At 39.0% G+C, this 25,700-nt stretch overlaps 1 pseudogene; it reads left to right on the top strand.

Annotated features, from left to right (window-relative positions):
• LOC149209714 (uncharacterized) overlaps window positions 1-24,893 on the top strand; it is a 92,549-nt pseudogene extending 67,656 nt beyond the window's left edge.
• Window positions 24,894-25,700: the final 807 nt, after the last annotated feature.

Genomic DNA, 25,700 nt, shown 5'->3' with positions numbered 1-25,700 from the left:
CTGCTCCCTTGGAAGTTAAAGCATTAACAGAGTTAGAAATACCATTGCATAAATACAATGTACCAACCTTTTCACCTTCTGCTATTACCAGGGCTCCTTTGGTGACCTTCCAAGCTTTATCTGTGAAATTTGTCACACAACCTTCACCGCCTAACTGCCCTGTTGAAATCAGATTTTTCTTTAGATCTGGAACATGACTTACCTCCTTTAATAGCCATTGGTTTCCATTCTGTTGTTTTACAAGAACCTTACCCATTCCAACGATTTTACAGGGTTTATCATCACCTTGACGAACTTGTCCAAAATCTCCTTGAACATAGTCATGAAAGTATTTCTTATCAGGTGTGGCATGGAATGAAGCCCCTGAATCTACCACCCAGGAATCAGTAATATTTTCGAAAGAAAGAATCATAGCATCTTGTAACACCTCACCTGTCACATTTGCTTCATGATTGTTTTCTTGCTGTGCATCTCCTTCTTTTCCCTTCCGAGATCTACATTCTTTCTTTAGGTGTCCTTTCTTTCCACATTTCCAGCACACTATCCCCGATCTGGACTTGGATCTGCCTTTCCTTGATTTACTGCGATATCCTGAGCTCTTTCCTCTTTCCATTTTTCTTTCTCTAGACTCTGCACTCAAAGCATTTCCTGATGTCTCACCGGAGCTTTTCCATCGCATTTCCTCGCTAAGGATAGCACCGACAACATCATCAAACTTTAAAGTACTAGATCCAGAAACGGAGTTACTAATGGCCATTACCAAACCATTCCAACTTTCTGGTCATGACAACAAGAATAACAGAGCTCTAACTTCATCATCAAAGTTTACCCCTATAGAACTTAACTGACTTGTAACTGTATTAAAATCATTTAAATGCTTTGCAACAGATCCACCTTCCGACATATTCATATTAAATAACCGTTTCATAAGAAATACCTTGTTTGAGGCCGAGGGTTTTTCATATAGTTTCAACAACGTCTGCATCAAACCCTCTGTCGTGGTTTCCTTCGAAATGTTGAAGGCGACTGACGCAGCAAGGCACAACCGTATTGTTCCGAGTGCCTTTCTATTGAGAAGGTTCCATTTTTCGTCTTTCATACCCGTTGGCATCTTTGTTTTTTCGCCCAATGGTAGGTATAGATCTTTCTGATACAGATAATCTTCCATCTGCATCTTCCACAGTGAGAAGTTTTGGCCGTTAAATTTCTCGACCCTAAACTTACCATCTTCCGCCATTGCTCCCACTCGAACCAGGAACCCTTCTTTCTTGTGAGTTTATCAGCCAAATAGACCTTTGGCTCTGATACCAATTGTTAGAAAATTATATATTACAGAGCAATGGAACACATAAAATATTGCAGAAATATAAACACAGAAAACGCACAAAACAAGAGAGACACATATATATGTGGTTCACCCAGTTTGGGCTACGTCCACCCCGAACAGCCAGTCCTTCCTTTCTATTATCCAGCAAAATGAAGAGATACAACCTACAACAAATCCGCTGTAATATCCTCTGTTTTCTCTCACAGTCTCACCTCTCTGTTTCTCGCTCACAGAATACACACACATCACACAGCCTCAAATACAATACCCTCATACAAATAGAGGGGTTTCCTTCTAGGGCGAAAAACCCTAAACTAAACATAAGTTCTACCGTCAGATCATCCGCCTAATGAACGGCCCAGATTGACTAGAAATTACTATACTTTTACAAGGAAATTTTACAGTTGTTTTTAGCTTCGGGGGCGCTGCCCCCGAAACCCCCCGCCAGGGGGGGGATCCCAAAGGTCGTAGCCGCCCCCCCCTGGACCCCCCCTGCAGCAAATATCGCATTTCGAACTAGGGTCCTATGTGGCGATACCTTTGAATATAGAAGATAATCGGGCTCCACACCCAACACAACCTTTATCCATTCCAAGCCAACGTTGGGAGGAGGTTTCAATAGATTTTATCACAGGTTTACCCAAGTCTGAGGGAAAGAGTGTCAAATTGGTGGTAGTTGACAGACTTACCAAGTATGCACACTTTTGTGCATTATCACATCCATTTAAAGCTAGTACAGTTTCTACTGCATTTATGGAAACAATTCAAAAGCTACATGGAAACCCAAAGATTATTGTAAGTGACAGAGATCCCATTTTCACTGGAAATTTTTGGACAGAATTATTTTCTTGTCTTGGTACTCAGTTAGCTCATAGCTCATCTTATCATCCTCAATCTTATGGAGAAACTGAGATAGTAAACAAATGTTTGAAAGGATATCTTCGTTGCTTTGTATCTGATAAACAGACATAATGGATCAAATGGTTGCCTCTGGCTGAATGGTGGTATAACACTTCCTTCCATACAACAACAAAAATGACCCCATTTATGGCACTTTATGGGTATCAACCACCATCCATCAGATCATATTTAAGAGAAAATTCTAAGGTTCAGGCAGTGGAACATCACATCGAACATCAACAACAAGTCCTCCAACTCTTAAAGGATAACCTCGTGTTGGCACAGAATAGAATGAAACAATAGGCAGATCAACATCGCAGTGAAATAAGTTTTGATGTAGGTGATTGGGTATTCCTATGGCTACAACCATATAAGCAAATGTCCCTCAAGCAAGCTAATAAGGATAATAAATTATCACCAAAGTATTATGGTCCGTACAAGGTGTTGCAAAAGATTGGTACTATGGCATACAAATTGGAGCTTCCTACAGCTTCTCGATTGCACCCAGTTTTCCATGTTTTATGTTTAAATAAGGTTATAGGCGACAAGCTCCCATTTCAAACAATATTTCCAGAACTTGACGAGGAAGGAAAAATTATATTGGAACCGGAAGCAGTCACAGAAACAAGAACTCGACAGCTACGAAATCGACCAATTTCAGGGTATCTTATCAAGTGGAAAAACTTATCCGCTGAAGATTCCACATGGGAGGATGAGAATTTTATGCAAAAGTATCCAGAACTACTCAAGCGTTGAGGACAACAATTTTTTGAAGGAAAGGGGCATGTTGGGTCCCTATAATACTAGTGATTACCCCGTTACTATTGTAGTTATACACCTTATTAATATTGTTGTGCCCCTATTGCCCCCATATTGTTATTATTGTGCCCCATAGAATCCCTCTATTGTTATTTTGTGGCTTTATATTATTATTGTTAGGTCTGCTGGATTATATTGTGACTCCTTATATTCCTATATATAGAAAGGAGGTTTTGTCATTTGAATCATCCAAGAATTGTTCATTTATGTAATGTAAAGGAGTTTTCCCCCTCGAAGAGGCTGAATTCTAAGTCGTTGATCTATCTTTTCTATCTTTTCTTGAGTTGGTTTCATAACAATTTCCGATTGAATTTGGAATAGGGCCTAATAAGATATTTTTAGATAAATTCAATGAACAAATCAATGAACATGACACTTAGAAATTCGAGAAATGAAATCTATGTGATTTGCCATTTTGAAATAATATCATATGTATACCATATTCAACTAACCTCTATCTACTTGGAGCTAGAGAGACGAACTCAGCATAAAACCTTATTTTCCATCACTCACTACTTTATCAATAAGAACATAGCATAAAACCTCAATTTCTATATTTCATTGTTTTATCAATAGGATTAAGTATCAAATTGAAGTAATCATTGAAATACAAGAACCCTTACTACAAGAAGCCAAATATCTACATGATCAACAAGAGTCCTTTGAAGACAAAGAGGGATGAAAGGTTAAGGAAATATCTCAAACATTTGTGCAATGATGTATGAGGATAGAAAAATTATAGATTATATAGTTATAATATAATTGAAAAAAATCAAAATTACTAAAAATTATAATAAGTCTTAATTTCACAATATCAATTTTCGTACCTTTTAGCATGATTTGTAAATCAAAAGTGAATGTTTAAATAATACATTGTATATAGTGTTGAGTAATGAAATTGTTATGTAATTACCATTAATCCCATCATCCTTTTCCTTTATTCTTATCTTTTCTATACCTTAATGTGTTAATATATTAAGGAATTACTGTAAGAAATGAAGGAATTATCTACAGTTATGACTTATCTAATTATTACCCTTCTCTATGCAGGAAAACAACAAAAGGGACAAATGTTGTTCCCTAGTGAAGGGATAGCAAAAGATCAATGAGCCAAGGAAGGAACATGGTGGTTGCAGCCAAATCTAAAGTCGAATCAAAAGGATCAGCGCAAGAAAGGAAAGGATGTCTGAATTGGAAATCAGTTGTAGATCCCTCAGGATCACGAGATCCTGAGGGATCACATTTACCCTTTATCTTTTAACCCTTTCTTATGATAAAAGGAGATGATTGTAGGAAGAAGGGGAAGAATCTCTGTTACTATTGAATTTGTAATTTTCATTACAAACTCTCGTTGCTGATAGAATGCAGTCATATTGTAATGCTACTCATATTTTATGATTAAAACATAAGTGTTTTTGTTGTTCCCTCGCGTATCTAAAGTAATTTAGCAGTGTTTCGCTGGCGGCTAAGGGCCCGGCCTTTGGTGGATTCTACTGCTTTTTCTGTGCCATACATTTCCAATTTCCGCAAGTGTGATGGTTTGATAAGTTTTCTCGCTTTGTGTGATTTGATATCTGTCTCTGTTTATTTTTCTCTTGTATTAACGGAATTTCTCTACTTCATACGATTTACAGCATTATTTTTTGATTTAGTTCATCTTTATTTCAAATTAAGTATTTAGATAAATATTCAGTGCAATATAATCAATTGTAACGAGTTTAACTATCATTGTGGGACTCTCAGATTGATATCATTACTATCTGAATTATTTAATAGAGATTGGGTTTGGTTTATATTGAATCAATTAAGAAGAGACAAGATATCACTACTATACTCTCAACTGATATCATTTCGAATTGCTTGAGTAGGGATTGATTACATTTTCAGTAGACGCTTGAGTTCTAAAGTTTAGTATTATATTTCCTTTAATGATTGCTATTGGAAATTATTAGAAGCATCCATTTATTCTTGTATTTGAAGACCTATACTGCAATTTAGAAAGCATTACTCTCTGAATTAAATAGCAGCCACATACTGTGTACACTCTTGAAATTAGAAGGCTTACCCGGATTGATAATTAATGTGAGGATAATTAGGAGTTTTAAAAGGCACCTTTTGTCATGCAACATTTTGGTGTCGTTGCCGGGGAGAGTGTATCCATTTATAAAGAGTGATGCACATGTGCTAATTGTTGTTGAAGAAGAACTGGGTATTGAAAACGGAAGGTAAGAACCTACGTAACGGGCAAGTAAAGTGCTTTCTCCTCCACCCGCTTTTCAACACAATTACAGAAAATTAAGGTAGGTATTTGATGCTTGTCTTTTGAGGGAGAACTAGGTATTAAAAACGAAAGGTAATAAACTGCGTACGAAGAAAGTAAAATGGCTGCTCCACCACCCACCTTCCAGCAGAACTAGTAAGAAATTATGCTAGAGATAAACATTTGAACTGTTTGCATGAATGACTAAGAAGAAAAGATCTGAAAGCAATCCAATTCCACTACCCAAACCTGAAAAATCTAAGGGACTAGTGACCCTTGGACGATCAACTTTCATAGACGACATCTTAAAGAAAGTTGAATCTCAGCCATCAGTAGGTCCTCGAACAGTTGCTTCCAGACAACCTATTGTCTCCCTTCGGGTCACAGGCTCACCATCTATAGCCTATGCTGAGGTCCATAGTAAAACAAAAGGAACTGAGCCCAGTTTTCAAGGTATTGAAAATTTGTGCCCAAGTCCCTCACAAGAAGGGAATTCTTGTAATATTCGTGAAGGAGGAGGAGAAACAAGGGAAACAGAGGAACCAAGATTCCCTCAGAGAATAATTGAACAAAGAAAACACAATATCCCAGATCGAGGGAGCGTTGTTAAGATCAACCCCATCCCTTCTAGCCACCCTAGGAATAACTCTCTAGAGATCCCGGAAGGGTACTAGCATATATTTGATCAAATGGCCAAAAATCCACAAGCACCTCAGACCTCTACATTACAGTACCCCATCGTTGACACAGCTATCAACGCACCCATGAAATCTATTCCTGTCCAAAATATTCCCACCTTTCATGGGCTCACATAAGAGGATCCAGATGCATTTTTATTTGAATTTGATGTATTATGTCGGGTTTATGATTATACCGGCGACCCCCAGAAACTAAAGCTTTTTCCTTCTACATTAAAAGGAGCAGCCCTGTGTTGGTTTATGGGGCTAGGTGAAGGCACAATAAATTATTGGGATCAAATGAAAACCTCTTTCCTAAAAAACTATCAGGACTATTGCAGATCTATGGAATTTAAAGATGAAATATTTCAAATGGTAGCAAGACTTAGTGAAACGTTGGAAGAATATGTGGAACGTTTTCAATATAACCTCTAGTGATCTCCCTATGCAACTCTGCCCTTGCCTAATAATGTATTAAAAAATACATTGATTAAAGGAATGAAAGACCAATGGATAGAAACATTAAATATTATGGGTAAAGGTGATATATATCAGGAATATTATGCTAATATTATTAATTTGTGTATCAGGTCCTCAAGAGGCAGCACAATATTGAAACCAGCAGAACGCGACATGACCACCAGGGATAGCAAAATCTTTGGCGGGAGAATTACTCGTGCAGAAATTGGAAACCTGCTTGAGGATTTCAAAACAGATATCTTGGGAACTTTAATGACACAGCTAGACATCATGCAAGCCAAGCAAAACAAAACCTAGTGATATTTTTTCCTAGATGCAAGAAAAAGCATAGTCACAAAGAGTGCCCACTGAATATGGTACAAAATTGTGCCATATGTACCAAAGATCATGCCACAAAAAGTTGCCCATCACTCCCGGGGTTGAAAGCAGTCTATAAGGAGGCAGAAGAAGAAAAAGAACCCATCTACCTGCTAAATCAGCATCACCAATGGCAACCACAACAAATAGGTACGCCTAATGACCCATCTTCTTTCTTTCAATCCTCAAAATACAATTCACAACAATACCCAGGAGCTATGTGGCAAAACTAGCCACATTTTCCCAATTGGTCACAACAGCCATTCCCTATGCCACTTTGGGCCATCCAATCAAATCAAAATAACAATTGGCTAAGTTCCTCTTACTTTCCAACATTCTGGCAAAATAATGCATATCTCAATGGCCACCCTCCACCTCACAAAACCAGAGTTGGAAGTCAAGCTGGCCAAGACTTGCAAACCAGCCAGCAGTAACAATCCCCCTTACTCAACCTACACTGCCAGTGCCATACACATTGCAACAGAACCCCCAGACCAACATACGACCACAGCTTCTAGCCCAGCCCAACCCGAACCCCAATAATAGACCGGTCCAATCTGTGCAAATCATTGAAGGACCAGAACCAGAAACTGAGCTGAGGGAGTGTAATGAGATTCAATTAAGGTCTAGGCGGATAATAGAATTAGAGGGGGATAAAAATGTACAAATTGAAAATCTGTCACCTGTAGAACAAGTACCACAAGTGGAGAATATGGTTAGACAAAAAACTAATGATCTAGTACCTCTTCTCCACCATTCCCAGAGAGATTAATTATAACATGTTCGATCGAATACCCTGATTTTGATCTTCTGGGAGAATTGAAAAATTTTTGTGTAAAAATACCTCTCCTCCAGGCTATTCAGGACATTCCGATTTATGCAAAAACTATTAAGGAATTGTGTACCAAAAAACCGAAGAGGAAAATAAAAGCTACCCCAATTGTCTATGTAGTTGGTACTTTGTCTGATTTATTATCAGGCAGAGAAACACCGGTAAAATATGAGGACCCAGGTAATCCTATAGCCATGGTCCAAATAAATGGATGCTCCTTCCCCAATGCATTAGTCGACCTAGGAGCAGACATCAATATTCTTACAATGACGACCTATCAAAAACTTGGCATTACATCCTTGGATCCAACCCTGCTGGAACTAGCTGATCGATTGGTAGTCAAACGAGAAGGTACATTACAGGATGTAATGGTGTCTGTAGATTTCTGGGAATACCCAGCAGATTTTTTGATCATCAATCCTAGAAACCAGCTAGACAGAAATCCTCTAATTCTAGGAAGACCTTGGCTAGCAACAACAGATTCTTACATAAGCTATCGAACAGGCAGCATGACTATAGTAAGAGCAAGTAATGTGAAGAATTTAGCCCTATATCCTCCAGCTCAGCTAAGATTAACAATAATAAAAACTAGAAAACAACTTGTATCATATCTAAGTGAAAACATTAGATCACCACTAACCATAGAAGATGCTCTCGAATTCAAGGACCAAACAGAAGATGACATCATTAACACTTTCATTAACCAACAAGATGTCGTATCCCATCCAAAATGTCACATGATCGAAGCAGCCATGGATAACGAAATGGAAGAAGACCCCTTAAAGGATATTAATGACCAATCAATACCAACAACTTCTGTTTATAATATCAAAACTATAGAAATTGAGCAAGGGAAAACTTTAAATATCAACAAAAACCTGACTGATGACCAGGAGCAGAGGCTTGTTCAACTTCTGAGAAAATATAAAGAGGCTTTCACATGGGATTACCTAGACATGAAAGGGATTGATCCCCAATTATGCATGCACCACATCTATACAGAGAAAGATGCCAGGCCCATTCGACAACCTGAACAGAGGTTAAACCCTCACCTTAAAGATATTTTTAAACATGAACTACAAAAATTGCTAGATGTAAAATTCATCTATCCCATATCTGACAACAAATGGGTTTCTCCATTAGTAGTGGTGCCAAAAAAGAATGGAAAGTGGTGTATATGTGTTTACTATAGAGAGCTTAATAAAGCAACCAAAAAATACCATTTTCCCCTTCTTTTCATCGACCAGGTCTTGGACATATTGGCAGGAAAGAAATTCTTTTCTTTCCTAGACGGCTTTAGCAGCTACAATCAAATTCAAATTGCCCCTGAAGACCAGGATAAGACGACCTTTACCTACCTTTGGGGAACATTTGCTTATAGGGTCTTACCTTTCAGATTGTGCAACGCACCTGCCACATTCCAAAGGTCTATACTCAACTCTAGGTGTACATGGATGACTTTACACCTTACGGAGATGACTTTGAGCCTGCATTACAAATGCTAGAGAAAGTTCTGCAAAGATGCATTGCTACCAGGCTCTGTTTAAGCCATGAAAAATGCCACATGATGATGACTGAGGGCCTCATCCTAGGTCACTACATCTCAGCAGCTGGAATTCAGGTAGATCCAGCAAAAATTCAAATAATTCTTTTAATACCTACCCCTTCCACACAAACTGAGGTACGTATTTTCTTGGGATTTTCTGGTTATTATAGAAGATTTATAAAGAATTTCTCTCAAATTGTTGCACCATTATATGCATTAACAGGAAATATTGACTTCATATGGACTGACAAATGTGACACTGCTTTCGAAGATTTAAAACTGTTGGTATCAACAGCCCCAATATTATGTTGGCATTTTGGCACAAGTGTGGCCCTATGGTACAGGTTTTGTCCTTGATGGCAACTCACTTTGGTGTCAGACCTCAGTTTAGGTGCTCAGAATGAAGTAAATCTTGTATACGCAGGTTCACCTTGCCAAAGGCGCGTATACACGCGGGTTATACGTTTAGAAGTCGTGTATGCGTATACACGCACTTTTATGCACAGAAAAGAGCGTACATGCTGGGAAACGTATTTTGGTCCATGGTTGTTAGTCCTTGGAATTTGAACCTATGGTTTTGGACCAAGGTATCTCGTCAGAAGTGTTGACCCCAGGTTTTGGGCCCTTGGTATTGGTTTATTATGGTTTTGGACCGTGGTATTGTGGAAGGCCTAAAACTATAAAAGAGGAAGGAGATCATGTGACAAGGCATCATCTGAATTATTATTGAATATCTGATAATGTACGAGATCTGACATATTTTTTATTAGCATTGTGGAGCAGATCTGGATCTGAATGAAGGAGGAACCTTAGTGAAAAGAAGGATAAGTTCTATTGATGGGTCGTAATCTCTTGGCTTGAATGATAATATCTTTGCATGATTTTGATCTGTTATATCTGGCACATGCATGATCTATAAATCTGTTAATCTAGGTTAATCAGTGCTTGAATACTTGAAAGAGTGAATTATGTTTGTAGATCTGTATGCAAGTTCAATTCAGCTAAAGCGCGTATATACGCAGGTTCAGTGAAGGAAAACAGCGTATACGCAGGTTATTCCATACGCAGAAGCGTATGCACACAGGTTTCAGGCCATTAAAGTAGCGTATACATTTTGAGTTGTGTTTTTGCTGCTTCTGTTTATTGCTGCAGTGTTCTGGGTTCAGTTTTGGTGTGTGGTACTGTTACTGTGATCTGGGTACAGTCGTCAGAGAGGTGTTTATGTTGATTTAGTTTTGGTGAAAAGGTGATTGGTTGATGCAGAAAATCTTGATTGTTGATTGATGTTATTTGTGGATCCAGTCTGAAAATTTATGAAACGTGGTCCTTGAAAGAAAGAGAAGGTTGTAGCCTTCTGTAGGCTAGCACCTACATACTAGTATCTTGGCTAGTGCAAGAGCTAAGGGGGTTGTAGCTCCCTTCTAGGAGAAGCTGGAAAACGCGAGAGAGTTGTAGCTCTCTGCAGGTTGCAGCCTGCGTACTGGTAAAAGGACTGCACCAGTACATTTTCAAAAAGAAGTTTCTAATTAAAGAAAAGATAGAGACCAATTGCAGCGGGTGATTTTCACCCACATTGGGTTTCCACCTTATATCTTGTGTTCTTGTGTGCGATTGTCTTTCTACTCTGCTTTACTGTTTCTGGTTATTGGTTATTTGCTTCTGAATCACATATTAATAACTGACATCTGAAAGATAAATCAAATTATAAGTCTGCTTTGTATACGCAGGTTTCTTTAACTATAGTTGCGTATATACACGGTTTTTATTAAGAGAATTAGTGTATATCATCTGGAATTGAAAAGGAAATATTTGACTTGATAATACTAATTCACCCCCCCCCCCCCCCCCCCTCTCAGTATTATTTCCAACAATTGGTATCAGAGCAGGTCCTTCTGAAGAAGCTTGATCGCTTGAAGGAAGATCCTTCATCATGAGCAACTACGAGAGGGAAGCATCAATCAGGCCACCGCTTTTTTATGGGACAAACTTCGTATATTGGAAGGTAAGAGTTACTGCCTATCTTCAATCGTTGGGTACAGAAGTCTGGGATATCATAGATATAAGATATACTTTTCCAGTAGCAACTCCTACAGATCTGGATGAGGAGAAGAAATATGAAACAAATGCAAAGGCGGTCAATACTCTATTGGGATGTCTATCTCAATCAGAATTCGTGAAAGTTATGCAGTAAAAATCAGCAAAAGAAATATGGGACAAGATTGTCCTAAGCTATGAAGGAGATGATCAGGTAAAACGAGCAAAACTTCAAACCCTCAGGATTCAGTATGAAAATCTCAAGATGTATAATGATGACAGTGTGGCTAACTATTTTCTTCGTGTAGATGAGATTGTTAATTGTATGAAAAATTTGGGTGAAGAAATAAAAGAGGTTGTTGTGGTTGAAAAAGTTCTAAGATCTTCGTCCCCTAGGTTTGAATCTAAAGTTTCTGCAATAGAAGAAAAGGAGAATCTACAAAGCCTTAAAAGGTCACAACTGCACGGTATTCTAACTGCTTACGAAATGAGGAAAGGAGGACCATCAGACAGGAGAGAAGCTACCTTCAAGGCTTCAGGCAAAGGCGAGTACTATGAGTCAGGATGCGTGTCAGAAGAAGAAGAAGAATCAAATTTTGTCAGAAATCTTCAACGGGGTACTGGACGGTTCCGAGGTAAGTTACCTTTCAAATGCTTTGCTTGTGGAAGAGTCGGTCACTATGCTGCCAAATGTCCTCACAAGGATAAGATTGACAAAGGGAAGGAACCTGTTATATGGAACAAGAAACAGAATGCAAATAAGAAAAGCTATTACACTCATGAAGATAGTGATGGACTTTCAAATAGTGACGAAGATGAACGAGGTAATAAATATAAACTTTTAATGGCTTTTGAAGATGATGACTACATGGATGCTATAGATGTAGAAGGTTTTTCTGAAGAGATGACTAATCTCAAAATCTGCTTAGAAGAGAAAAGTGCAATTATTGAGTCTCTACAATATCAACTGGCTGAAAGGGAAAAACATCTTGAAAAATTGGAATGTGAAATTGTTTGTCTTAGAAAGGAGATTGAGAAAACAAAAGCTATTAATCTTAAATTTGTTAAAGGATCTGAAACTCTGGATGAGATTATCAATGTGCAGCGTTCTCCACTAATCAAGATAGGTCTGGGATATAATGGAGAAACATCTCAAGCTTCTACCTCCAAAAGTTATCTTGATGCAGCAAAGAAGAGCGAGCAAAGGCCTAATAGAAATCATCAGGTAAATCAGGGACAATTTACCTCAAGAACGAATAAAGACTATCAAGAAAATCGGGGACAAGCTACCTTAAGGACAAACAGAAGCTACAATCAGGCACAGGTAAAATCTTCCCAATTTGCCTCAATAATGGATGTCAGTAGAAACTACAATCGATTGGATGATAGATTTGATAATCACAGGAGTTTCTTCAATGGCCAATGTTTCTCTTGCCATAATTTTGGTCACAAAGCAGCTCAATGTGTTTCCTATAAGACAATCATGACTAGAGAAGCTCAAAAACAAAGGAATATGAATGGAATCACGAAAAGGACTTATAACAACTTTTCGACCCTTGAAAATGAAGTTGAATGTTCTATTTGTAATAACTTTGGTCATGAAGATTCTGAATGCAGGAGCAGGTTTTGGAAGACAACTCAGAAGGAACATACCTCAAGTGCCAGAACATGGAGAATGAAGGAACCACAACCAGAAAGATGTGGGATAGCCTTCTATGCAGAAGGACAGGAAAATATATGGTATATCGACAGCGGATGTTCAAAGCATATGACAGGGGATAAAGAAAAACTTGAATCATATACTGCAGTAGAAAAGGGGAAGAAGGTGTCTTTTGGAAATGATACCCCTGCAGCCATAAAAGGAAAAGGCACTTCTCAGTTGAAAGAATAGGTCAAAGCTGGAAATGTTTTGTATGTTGATGGCTTGAAGCATAATCTACTAAGTGTTAGTCAAATGTGCGATCAAGGAACTGAGGTAATATTTCGATCAAATGGATGTAGTGTTCGTGATCTTGATACAGGAGAAACAGTGATAAAAGGCAGAAGAACTCCAAATAATCTATACATATTTGAAGAAGGACAACAACAATGCTATTTAAGCAAGGATGATGAACACTGGTTATGGCACTGGAGGTTGGGGCATCTAAGCTTTTCACAAATAAGGAAAGCATGCAAATACCAGCCAGTTCGTGGTCTTCCAGATATCAAAATTCCAAACAACACCATATGAAAATCATGTCAGTTTGATAAGCAAACTAGAACTGACTTTCCTGAGAAGGAAGGATCAGCTAGCAGGCCTCTTGAGCTAGTCCATACAGATGTATGTGGTCCATTTAGGACAAGGTCACCTCGAGGAGAAGAATACCTTATACTATTCATTGACAACTTCTCTAGGTTTTTTTGGTTAGGACTTATGAAGCACAAAGACGAAGCATTCGAAAAATTCAAATCCTTCAAAGCCTTGGCTGAAAATGAATCAGATTACAAAATTAAGTGCCTCAGGTCTGACAGAGGTGGGGAATTTACCTCAAATGAATTTTTTGATTTCTGTGAAGAACATGGAATAAGAAGGGAATTCTCTATAGCTAGGACTCCTCAGCAAAATGGAGTGGCGGAAAGGATAAACATAACAGTCCAACAAATGGCTCGTGCTATGCTTGATGAGTCTGGAACTCCCGTAACCTTCTGGGGTGAAGCTGCATACGCAGCGGTTATTATTCTCAACAATACAAATGTCCGAGTGAACAGAACTCAAACTCCTCATGAGCTCTGGCATGGTGAAACTCCTTCAGTAAAGCATTTCAAAATTTTTGGGAGCAAATGCTATATTAAGAATACTGATGAGCAGCTTGGCAAACTTGAACCTAGAGCAGATGAAGGCATTCTCGTTGGTTATTCTCCCTACAACAAAGCATATAAGTGTTACAATAAAAGGCTTGGAAGAATTGTTGACAGCATTGATGTAGTGGTTGATGAAAAAGGATACATCCCTAGGGAAGTGAATCATGAAAATATCAATGAGGATGAAGACTACTCTCTAAATCAGATAGATGATGGAGAAGAACCACAAGAGGCACCAGAGGAATAGATAAGGATAGAAGAAAAGAATCCATCCAGGTACGTTCAGAAGAATCATCCAAAATCTCAAATTTTGGGGCAGAAAGAAGCAGGTATACAAAGAAGAAGAACAATAGTAGAAGCTTCAAGCTATTTGGCATTGCTCTCTTCCACTGAACCACAAAATGTAAAAGAAGCATGCAAATATGAGTGTTAGGTTAAGGCAATGGATGAAGAGCTTGAGCAGATCGAAAAGAATAACACTTGGGAGTCGGTTCCTCGACCAAAAGACAAAAATGTCATAGGAACAAAATGGATCTTCAAAAATAAGTTGAATGGAAATGGGGAAGTGATTAGAAACAAGGCTAGACTTGTTTGCAAAGGATATGCTCAATAGGAAGGAATAGACTTTGAAGAAACTTTTTCTCCCGTTGCTAGACTTGAGGCCATCAAAATGTTCCTTGCTCTCTCTAGCTTCCAGAAGTTCAAAGTATTTCAAATGGACTTAAAATCAGCCTTTCTGAATGGAGACCTAGAAGACGAAGTGTACAGAGAGCAACCAGATGGCTTTATCCTTGTGAATGATCCAAATCTTGTATGTAGACTTAAAAAGGCTCTCTATGGGCTTAAACAAGATCCAAGGGCTTGGTACTATAGTTTGGATAAATATCTTCATCAACAAGGTTTTTCAAAAGGATCAGTAGATAGCAATCTCTATATAAAAATTAAAAATAACAAATTGTTAATACTTGTTGTGTATGTAGATGATATTATCTTCGGAAGCAATGAAGAAGCTATGAGTCAAAGCTTTGCCTTGGTGATGTAGAAAGAATTTGAAATGTCCTTGCTTGGAGAACTGACATACTTTCTTGGATTGCAAATCCAACCAAATGAAGACGGTATCTTCTTGTCTCAATCCAAGTAGCTCAAGCAGATTCTGAAGAAGTATGGAATGGAAGATTCAAAACCGGTATGTACCCCCATGGTTACAGGATGCAGCCTCAGTGCAAATGATGAATCGGAAACAGTGCATCAACCAACCTATAGATCTATGATTGGAAGTCTTCTTTATTTGACAGGTACCCGACCAGACATCATGCATGCAGTGGGAATAGTTGGAATATTTCAGGCAAATCCAAAGGAAACTCATCTTCAGGCAGTCAAGAGAATCTTCAAGCACCTTCAAGTAACTCAAACTATGGCTTATGGTACCCTAGAGATACAGATCTCACACTTCATGCTTACACAGATGCAGATTGGGCCGGAAGCGTGGATGATAGGAAGAGCACAAGTGGTGGTGCATTCTTTATGGGTTCCAGATTAGTATCTTGGTTCAGCAAGAAACAGAGTTCGATTGCTTTATCTACAGCTGAAGCGGAATATGTGGCTGCTGCATCTTGTTGCACTCAACTTCTTTGGATGATGCAAACCTTGCAGGATTTTCAAATCACATGTACTCCACCTATCTCTATCTTATGTGATAATACGAGTGCAATAAGCATTTCAAAGAATCTTGTCATGCATTCAAAGACCAAGCACATACCTATCAAATATCACTTTATTTGGGAACAAGTGCTTGAGCAAAAAGTTGAGTTGGAGTATGTTCCTTCAAAGGAACAAATTGCTGATATCCTCACCAAACCACTGCCCAGGGAAACTTTTAAATATCTCAGACAAAAGTTGGGAGTAGTTGATGCTTCATCCTGTTGTTGAAGCTTATCAAAGAAAAGTTGGTGTACGTGAGTTGGATGGGGGGAATCCGCGTACATACGCCGATTTATGCAGGTGCAGTCGCGTATCTGGAGAAAATCAGCAAGGACAGACTCTGTTTGAAGAGAGTCTGATATGGGTCTATCAGAGACCTTCAGGCACAGGTTCAGGGGGAGCAGATAATCTTCTAATAATGCATTGTTGGCATTACCTTAGAAGCTCTTGGTTCTAGTACTCAAGCTGTTTTTGGTTCAGGTGGATCAGCTGCAGAAAGGAGATCAGAAGGAGAACATGGTTGCTGATATATCCAGTGATTGTCAGAAACTGCTGATAGTAGTTATTGGTCATCTGCATAAGTCTTGATATTTTGTCTCTATGTCATGTATATTATTTTATCAAGGTCATGTAACGACCTATTTTGGTTTCCCCACTATGTCTGGGATGATTGATGTGATTGGTTGTCATATGTAAAATTCTGATGTATCCCCACTTGGTTGGGTGATGGTTGTATGTATTGAGTCTTTTGGTGATAGGAAGGTCTTTTATGATGTATATGGTTCTTCTTGAAGAACATCTTTTTGCAGATCTTGCCTATAGTCAGGGGGAGCATGTTTAGCATCGCAGAGCAGAGATATCAGCATGTACTCAGGGGGAGCACAGCCCTTTCCCCTTGATGACAAAGGGGGAGAATGACTTTGAGGATCGTGGGGTTGCCATCAAGTCCAAAGGGGGAGATTGTTGGCATTTTGGCACAGGTGTGGCCTTATGGTACAGGTGTTGTCCTTGATGGCAACTCACTTTGGTGTCAGACCTCAGTTCAGGTGCTCAGAATGAAGGAAATCTTGTATACGCAGGTTCACCTTACCGAAGGCGCGTATACACGCAGGTTATACGTTCAGAAGTCGCGTATGCGTATACACGCACTTTTATGCACAGAAAAGCGCGTACATGGTGGGAAACTTATTTTAGTCCATGGTTGTTAGTCCTTGGAATTTGAACCTATGGTTTTGGACCAAGGTATCTCGTCAGAAGTGTTGACCCCAAGTTTTGGGCCCTTGGTATTGGTTTATTATGGTTTTGGACCGTGGTATTGTGGAAGGCCTAAAAATATAAAAGAGGAAGGAGATCATGTGACAAGGCATCATCTGAATTATTATTGAATATCTGATAATGTAGGAGATCTGACATATTGGTGATTAGCATTGTGGAGCAGATCTGGATCTGAATGAAGGAGGAACCTTAGTGAAAAGAAGGATAAGTTCTATTGTTGGGTCATAATCTCTTGGCTTGAATGATAATATCTTTGCATGATTTTGATCTGTTATATCTGGCACATGCATGATCTATAAATCTGTTAGTCTGGGTTAATCAGTGCCTGAATTCTTGAAAGAGTGAATTATGTTTGTAGATCTGTACGTAGGTTCAATTCAGCTAAAGCGCGTATATACGCAGGTTCAGTGAAGGAAAACAGCATATACGCAGGTTGTTCCATACGCAGAAGCGTATGCACGCAAGTTTCAGACCATTAAAGTAGCGTATACATTTTGAGTTGTGTTTTTGTTGCTTCTATTTATTTCTGCAGTGTTCTGGGTTCAGTTTTGGTGTGTGGTACTGTTACTGTGATCTTGGTACAGTCGTTAGAGAGGCGTTTATGTTGATTTAGTTTTGGTGAAAAGGTGATTGGTTGATGCAGAAAATCTTGATGGTTGATTGATGTTATTTGTGGATCCAGTCTGAAAATTTATGAAACGTGGTCCTTGAAAGAAAGAGAAGGTTGTAGCCTTCTGTAGGCTAGCACCTACATACTAGTATCTTGGCTAGTGCAAGAGATAAGGGGGTTGTAGCTCCCTTCCAGGAGAAGCTGGAAAACGAGAGAGAGTTGTAGCTCTCTGCAGGTTGCAGCCTGTGTACTGGTAAAAGGACTGCACCAGTACATTTGTAAAAAGAAGTTTCTAATTAAAGAAAAGATAGAGACAAGTTGCAGTAGGTGGTTTTCACCCACATTGGGTTTCCACATTATATCTTGTGTTCTTGTGTGCGATTGTCTTTCTACTTTGTTTTACTATTTTCGGTTACTGGTTATTTGCTTCTGAATCAAAGATTAATAACTGGCATCTGAAAGATAAATCAAATTATAAGTCTGCTTTGTATACGCGGGTTTCATTAACTATAGTTGCGTATATACGCAATTTTTATTAAGAGAAGTAGCATATATCATCTGGAATTGAAAAGGAAATATTTGACTTGATAATACTGATTCACCCCCCCCCCCCCCTCAGTATTATTTCCAACATATTACGAGGCCCAAACTGTGATTTTCCATTCCAGATTTCATTTGATGCATCAGATACAACCATTGGAGCAGTTCTCAACTAAAGATAAGAAACCGTATGCGATATATTACATCAACAAGAATCTATCTCCGGGTGAGTTGAATTACACTGTGACCAAAAAAGAATTTTTGGCCGTAATCTATGCTATTAATAAATTCAGACATTATATAACAAGATACCCTATGGTTTTATTCACTGATCACTCTGCTAATAAACCTGTTACAAATGGAAGAGTGACTAGATGGTTGATCCTTTTACATGAATTCAACATAACAATCAAAGATCGACCAGGAAAAGAAAATCCAGTAGCAAACTTCCTTTCACATATGCCAAAGACAGACGACTCGGCAGCAGTAGCAGATCAGTTTCCTGATGAACACTTATTCACTGTCACCATAAAAAAACCATGGTATGCGGATGTCACAAACTACCTAGCAGTGGGAAAATTACCCAAGCAACTGACGCCTAATGAAAGAAAACAAATAGTACAGTGCAACACTCGGTTTTGTTGGATCGGAGGATATTTGTTCCACACCGGAGCCGATATGCAAATTCGAAGGTGTGTTAGGGAAGAGGAAGCCTTCGACATTCTAAAAGCTTGCCACGATGGGCCTTGCGGCGGACATTTTGCAGACCGTAGGACTGGTCACAAAGTTTTACGTATGGACTATTATTGGCCCACCATTTTCAAAGACGCCAAGAAGTTTGTCCAGGCATGCGATAGTTGCCAGAGAATGGGACGCCCTGGGCAGTCTGATGAGATGCCCTTGCATCTGCAGTTAGCCATTGAACCGTTTGAGTGATGGGAATTAGCTTTCATTGGTCCAATAAACCCATCATATAATTAGAAGACATACATACTAGTTGCAACAGAATATGTGACTAAATGGGTAGAGGCAGAAGCATTACCAAGGGAAACGAAGGACTCAATAATACACTTTTTTTTTCAACTGTTCGTGCAATATGGCCTGCCTAGAGAGATAATCACATATGGAGGGCCACATTTTATTGGCCATAATATTGTTGCAACATTGAAAAATCATCATATTATGCACACAATTACAACTCCATACCACCCACAGGAAAATGGCCAGGTAGAAAGCACTAATAAAGTAATTGAGGCAATACTCACAAAGACAGTTGCATCACATAGACGTGACTGGGCCACCTGATTGCCAGAAGCCCTGTGGGCATACTGCACAACACGGAGAAATACCACGGGATATTCCCCATATCAGCTAATATTTGGCAAAGAACCTATCTTCCTCATCGAATTTGAAATTCAGACATTAAGGATAGCTCAGGAAGTAGGTTTGGACTTAAATGAAGCACAGATTAATAGGCTACATCAAATCAATGAATTGGATGCAATCCAGCTATCAGCTCTTCAACATACTGCACTGATTCAACAATAAAGAGCGACATGGCATGATGCCCTTATCAAGAAGAAGATCTTCCACGAAGGTGATTGGGCACTTTTGTATGATTCTAGGTTCTAGAATTTCTCGGGAAAACTCCAGACCAGATGGTTAGGCCCCTATGAGATAGAACAGGTGCATGATAATGGCACCCTCACATTAGCCACATTGATGGATCTGGCTATTCCTTTAAAGCGAATGGACATCGAGTATGCCTCTATCACAAACCGCTTACCAGGGAGTCATTTTGCCAACAGTTACGGGAAGATTCCACTATACAAATTCTTGCTGAGGAGGGCAGCCCATCCACAGCATTGGTCCAGTGAACAATTTGGTTGTTTTTTGAAATTTGTACATAAATTTCCCTTTCTGTTTGATTGAATTTGCTTGTATAATGAATTGTATATAAGTTTTTTTTCTATTTTCTTCTCCTCTTGTTGTTCCCTTTAAGGAACAATTGAAGTTCCCTCTAAGGAATAGATTTCGTTCCCTCTAAGGAACAACAATTTTCGTATGTATTTTCCCTGTTGTTCCCTTTAAGGAACAACTATTGTTCCCTCTAAGGAACAATTGATATTCCCTCTAAGGAACAACAATGTTCGTGTGGATTTTCTTCTTGTTGTTCCCTTTAAGGAACATCTGTTGTTCCCTCTAAGGAATAGTTGTTGTTCCCTCTAAGGAACAACAATGTTCGTGTGAATTTTCTTCGTGTTGTTCCCTTTAAGGAACAATTGTTGTTCCCTCTAAGGGACAGTTGTTGTTCCCTTTAAGGAATAGCTGATGTTCCCTCTAAGGAACAACAATTCCATGTGCAATTTTTGTTTCTTCCTGTTGTTCCCTCTAAGGAACAACTGTTGTTCCCTCTAAGAAATAGAAACTCCGTCTACAATTTTTTCCCTTCTTATTGTTCTCTTTAAGGAACAACTACTGTTCCCTCTAAGAAATAGCCATTGTTCCCTCTAAGGAACAGCCATTGTTCCCTCTAAAGTAATAGCCGTGGTTCCCTCTAAGGAATAGCAACTTTGCGTGCAATCTTATTTGTTTGTTTCTTCTTGATGTTCCCTCTAAAGAACAACTATTGTTCCCTCTAAGGGACAACTGTTGCTCCCTCTAAGGAACAGTCGATGTTCCCTCAAAGGAACAGCAATTTCGCCTGCAATTTTTTTTCTTTCTTTCTGTTGTTCCCTCTAAGGTGTTGGGTGTGGAGCCTGATTATCTTCTATACTCAAAGGTATCGCCACATAGGACCCCAGCTCGAAATGGGGGCGGCAACGCCGCCCGTAAAATGTTTGCTGCAGGGAGGGTCCAGGGGGGGGTCCAGGGGGGTCCAGGGGGGGTCCAGGGGGGGTCCATGGGGCGGTGCCCCCGAAGCTAAAAACAGCTGTAAAATTGCCTTGTAAAAGTATAGTAATTTCTAGTCAATCTGGGCCATTCATTAGGCAGATGATCTGACGGTAGAACTTATGTTTAGTTTAGGGATTTTTGCCCTAGAAGGCAACCCCTCTCTTTGTATGAGGGTATTGTATTTGAGGCTGTGTGATAGATGTGTATTCTGTGAGTGAGAAACAGAGAGGTGAGACTGTGAGAGAAAACAGAGGATATTACAGCGGATTTGCTGTAGGTTGTGTCTCTTCATTTTGCTGGATAAAAAAAAGGAAGGACTGGCTGTTCGGGGTCTACGTAGCCCAAACTGGGTGAACCACGTATATCTGTGTCTCTCTTGTTTTGTGCGTTTTCTGTGTTTATATTTCTGCAATATTTTATGTGTTCCATTGCTCCGTAATATATAATTTTCTAACATAAGGAACAATTGTTGTTCCCTAGGAACAACAAATTTTCAGTGTGTATTTCCCTTGCTATTCCCTATAGGGAACATCTGTTGTTCCCTCTAAGGAACAACAATTTTTGCATGTCTTTCCTTATTATTCCCAATAAGGAACAACATTCTTTTCGTGTGAGGTTTTTTTAGGAAAGAGCACTTTGTGAATATTTGTTTGAGAACACCCTTTCTTTTCTTTGCTCACGCTTTTATGATCCTCTATAGGGTGCAAAAGTACAAATATATATGTAAGGATACAAATATAAAGCTTACTGAAACAAAAAAATATAGTGAATATTATCATCATTAATAAGATTTCTTTGTATTGATCGAAAGAGAAAGGACACAACCATCTATATCACTTTACTGTCCTCATTTCCACTATAAATCAAATTGATTGATTATTTCTACCATGCTGGTTCTTCCCTAACCCTTATAATTCTCTCTGTTCATTATCATTACATAAGGTTAAGGGAATACTTTTTCTTCTATTGATATGTTCAGACTTTTTCCGCCATCCCTACTCGTAAGGAGCGTTGAGCCACCCTCTATATATAAACAAGAAGTGTTGTTCAAAAAAAATAGAAACATATATATATATATATATATATATATATATATATATATATATATATATATATATATATATATATATATATATATATGTTTACTAATAATTCTATGATTTTTACAGATGGAGGATAGGGGGTCTCATCACGAGCCAGCCTACCATGATCATAAGGAAGCAGCGAAGTGGCATTCTCACTATGGCCACAACACCAGGGATATGATCTAATGGATGCATAAAAAATAAAGTCCTTGGAACAGGAGGTCTCATTACAAGTCGCCTTGCCCACCTTTCGCTCCTTCCCAGTGAATGGAAATGTGTGTATCTAGTTACCATGCCAACACATTGGTCTCTACTCTGATATCATAATTCACTTCTCCAATTATACATAGAGGATAATGGTTCCAAAGGGTGAAAAAGAAACTATGTCGAGGCTATAAATTCCTGCAGGTAACAGAAGCTCTGTTGATGGTATTGGAGTCGTATTTTCAACATCAATAGACATTACAATTCCATTTTCTTATTTTTTATCTTAACTACAAAGAGATTATGTTCCTAATTTATTTTGAACCTTTATGCATGCGATATATTTAAAAAATCAATCATAATAGCTTTAAGTGGAATGATAATGATAAAGTATCTTTCGTGCATCAGTTGTCCTTTTTCCCTTTTGAATCAACTCACGACATCTCCTCACTTATTGATAATTCTCATTATATGCATTGATTTCAGCACTCCGATATCTTATGGGATCCTTTCATTAATATGCGTACCTTGCCACTCTTACCACCCTGTACTTCACCGCCACCACGTTATTTCTTCATTCATTCAGTCGAAGGCGGACTATTATTTCAAAGGGGGGTGAGGAGCAACCTCCAATGTACTATGTATGCGTGTCAGCTATTTATTTGATTTTGCAGGGCAATACGACATTCCATGATTACGAAGTATGTGATATAATAGCAAGTCCTAGATAACAATATTTATGCCCATAAAGTATCATCCGATATAACCATTATAACAACTTGTTGTTCGATCACTCTGCTCTATCTATTGCTGTGATATCTCTGCTACACTAACTGTTTGTAGAATTCAGGCAGTATGGGAGGAAGAACAGTGCGCAGGAAGCCACTAATACTGGTTGTTTCTGATGCAACCAGAGAAATTATAGCCCGAGCTGGATGGATAACATACTTCACATGGTTTCAACAACCCAACGAAGCAATTTCTATTGAGTTCCTATAAAATTTACATAATGGACAATCCATGATAAGAGGCAGGCAAATCACAGTGTCAGATGTTGTGATAGCTGAAGTATCTGGATTACCAGCAGAAGGACCCACATGGGCTAATCAAAGATTGAAGCTGCAGGATGCTATTGTAGTGTTTAAGGACGAAGGACAGGAGCTGATCATCCAAGGCAAAGGAGTTCAACCATTATCCCTTGGAGAACCGTGGGCAGAACTAGCCAGAGTCATCCAGAATTACATCACATGTGACGGGTGAAAAGACGTGGTAAGGCTGCGTCAACTTAAACTCTTAGCAGTCCTAAAACAAAAGTGTTCTGTGAATTTACATGCATATTTGAATTTTCTATTGCATGACACCACTGGAAGGATAAGAAAGTCCCAAAACATAGAAACCGTCATAAGCCACCACTGTTTGATTAGGTTGATAGTTAGGTACAACCTCGCCCAGCAGCAATCAATTTGGGAAGAATTAATATTTGTTATTGAAGGGGGTTTAGCTCTGCTTGCACCTAACCCTGTTCCGAAAAGGAAGAGGACTACCCATACAACAAACTTTCCCCAAAAGGGCAAACATCCCGCCAGGTTAAGGACAAACTTAGGAACAGCTGAAAATCCCTAGGGTAGTATCAGCCAGCCCATAGAACTATCCAGTCCAGAAAGTGACCAGTATTTGTAGGTAGAAGGCCAGGACAACCGTGAATCGGACCATGGGGAAGAATCTACCCATATATCAAACGTTCCCCAAAAGCACAAACATTCCGCCAGGTTGAGGACAAACTTAGGAAAAGCTGAAAATCCCCAAGGCAGTATCAGCCAGCCCATAGAACTACACAGTCCAGAAAGTGAGCAGTATTTACAGATAGAAGGCTAGGAAAACCCTGAATCAAACCATGGGGAAGAATTAGAGTATTCTGGAGAGGAGGAAAGAAATGAATCAGGACTCCCCTCGACATCAAATACGAGCCCCTTAGGAGATTTGTTACATGATATCGAATTGGCCCAGATCCTGACCAATATGGATGATTTCATACAGCCGAAAGCCCGATTAATTTTAACATTGGAGCAACCCAATCTTTATAGGACTCTGATGACGCGAGAATTATATCAGAAAATGTAAGCTGCGAAGTAGAAACAAGGGCAGAGCCCACTCAAGAAGAGGTGAACCAACCTGGTGATATACCTCTAGGAGAACCCAGTCAGGCAGGCCTAAATACGGAGAATATAGACCAAATAGAAGAAACAGAAATAAACCAGGAAGATGACTACCAATCTGGGGACACGGTTCTTGTAGAACAAAGCCAAGATGAGCAACCAGGCTCATTAGGAGTAGAAATGATTAACAAAACAGTTGCTCCTCCTAAAAAGCACAGAGACAAAATTAAAAATCTCAGGAAGGAACAACGGAAGTTGTGGAAAATGGTAAAAAGGCTCGGACAAAAGATAAGAAAATTATCAGTGGGGAAGGTTCCAAACAAAACCCCAGAGACAGTAAATGCAGCAGTGTAAACTAAATTATGTAAAAGAAGGACTATAGAGACTGAGACAGAACCCATACTCATTAAGGAACAGCATGCACTTCTTGCTGAAGGGGCTACCCAAACAGAGGTTGTACCCTCTTGTAACATGGCTATTCAGACGGAGCCCATACTCATTAAGGAACAGCATGCAATTCTTGCAGAAGGAGCTACCTAGACAGAGGTTGTACCCTCTTGTAACATGGCTATTCAGACAGGGATGGTACCCTCTTGTAGCATGACCACTCAGATAGAGGTGTGGGCCTCCCATCATAAAGGAACACAAATAGTAGGCATTTCTTCTCATAACAGAACTACTCAGACAATTATCCAAGCCAAAGACATCATGACGAGTGATGACCCTAGTGTATTAAATCTCCAAGAAGATTTAGCATAGGCTCGATTTACCATAGAATGGCTTGAGAAAGAAACGGTTTCCCAGCAAAAATACCAAGAATTACAGAGGCAGCCTCGGGACATGAACACATTAGAGAGTGAGACCTTCGACAAATACCGAAAAGCAGAAGAGAGAATTGAGAAAATAGCGCTCAGATTAGAGAAGGTCATGAGTCAAATGGACACTATCTGCTCATTATATACTGATGTTTTAGAATGCAGATCTCCCGCTAATAATTATGCCTTATTTTTATTAGAACGATATCTACAGCTAAAAATTAAAGTTGTGAGAGCTGGAAAACCCATAGAATTAAAAACAATTGAGGATTTTATAAACTGTTGCAAACAGCATGGGGAAAGTTCAAAGGTTACTGTGTGAATTTTACTTACACAATTTTGTATT

This window comes from Pinus tabuliformis, chromosome 1_2 (genome assembly GCF_031772625.1).
Source record: "Pinus tabuliformis cultivar Carrire ecotype Pingquan chromosome 1_2, CPIR1, whole genome shotgun sequence".
Lineage (NCBI taxonomy): Eukaryota > Viridiplantae > Streptophyta > Pinopsida > Pinales > Pinaceae > Pinus > Pinus tabuliformis.
Note: the sequence above shows the minus strand (reverse complement) of the source record. Positions and strands in the feature narration are given on the sequence as shown.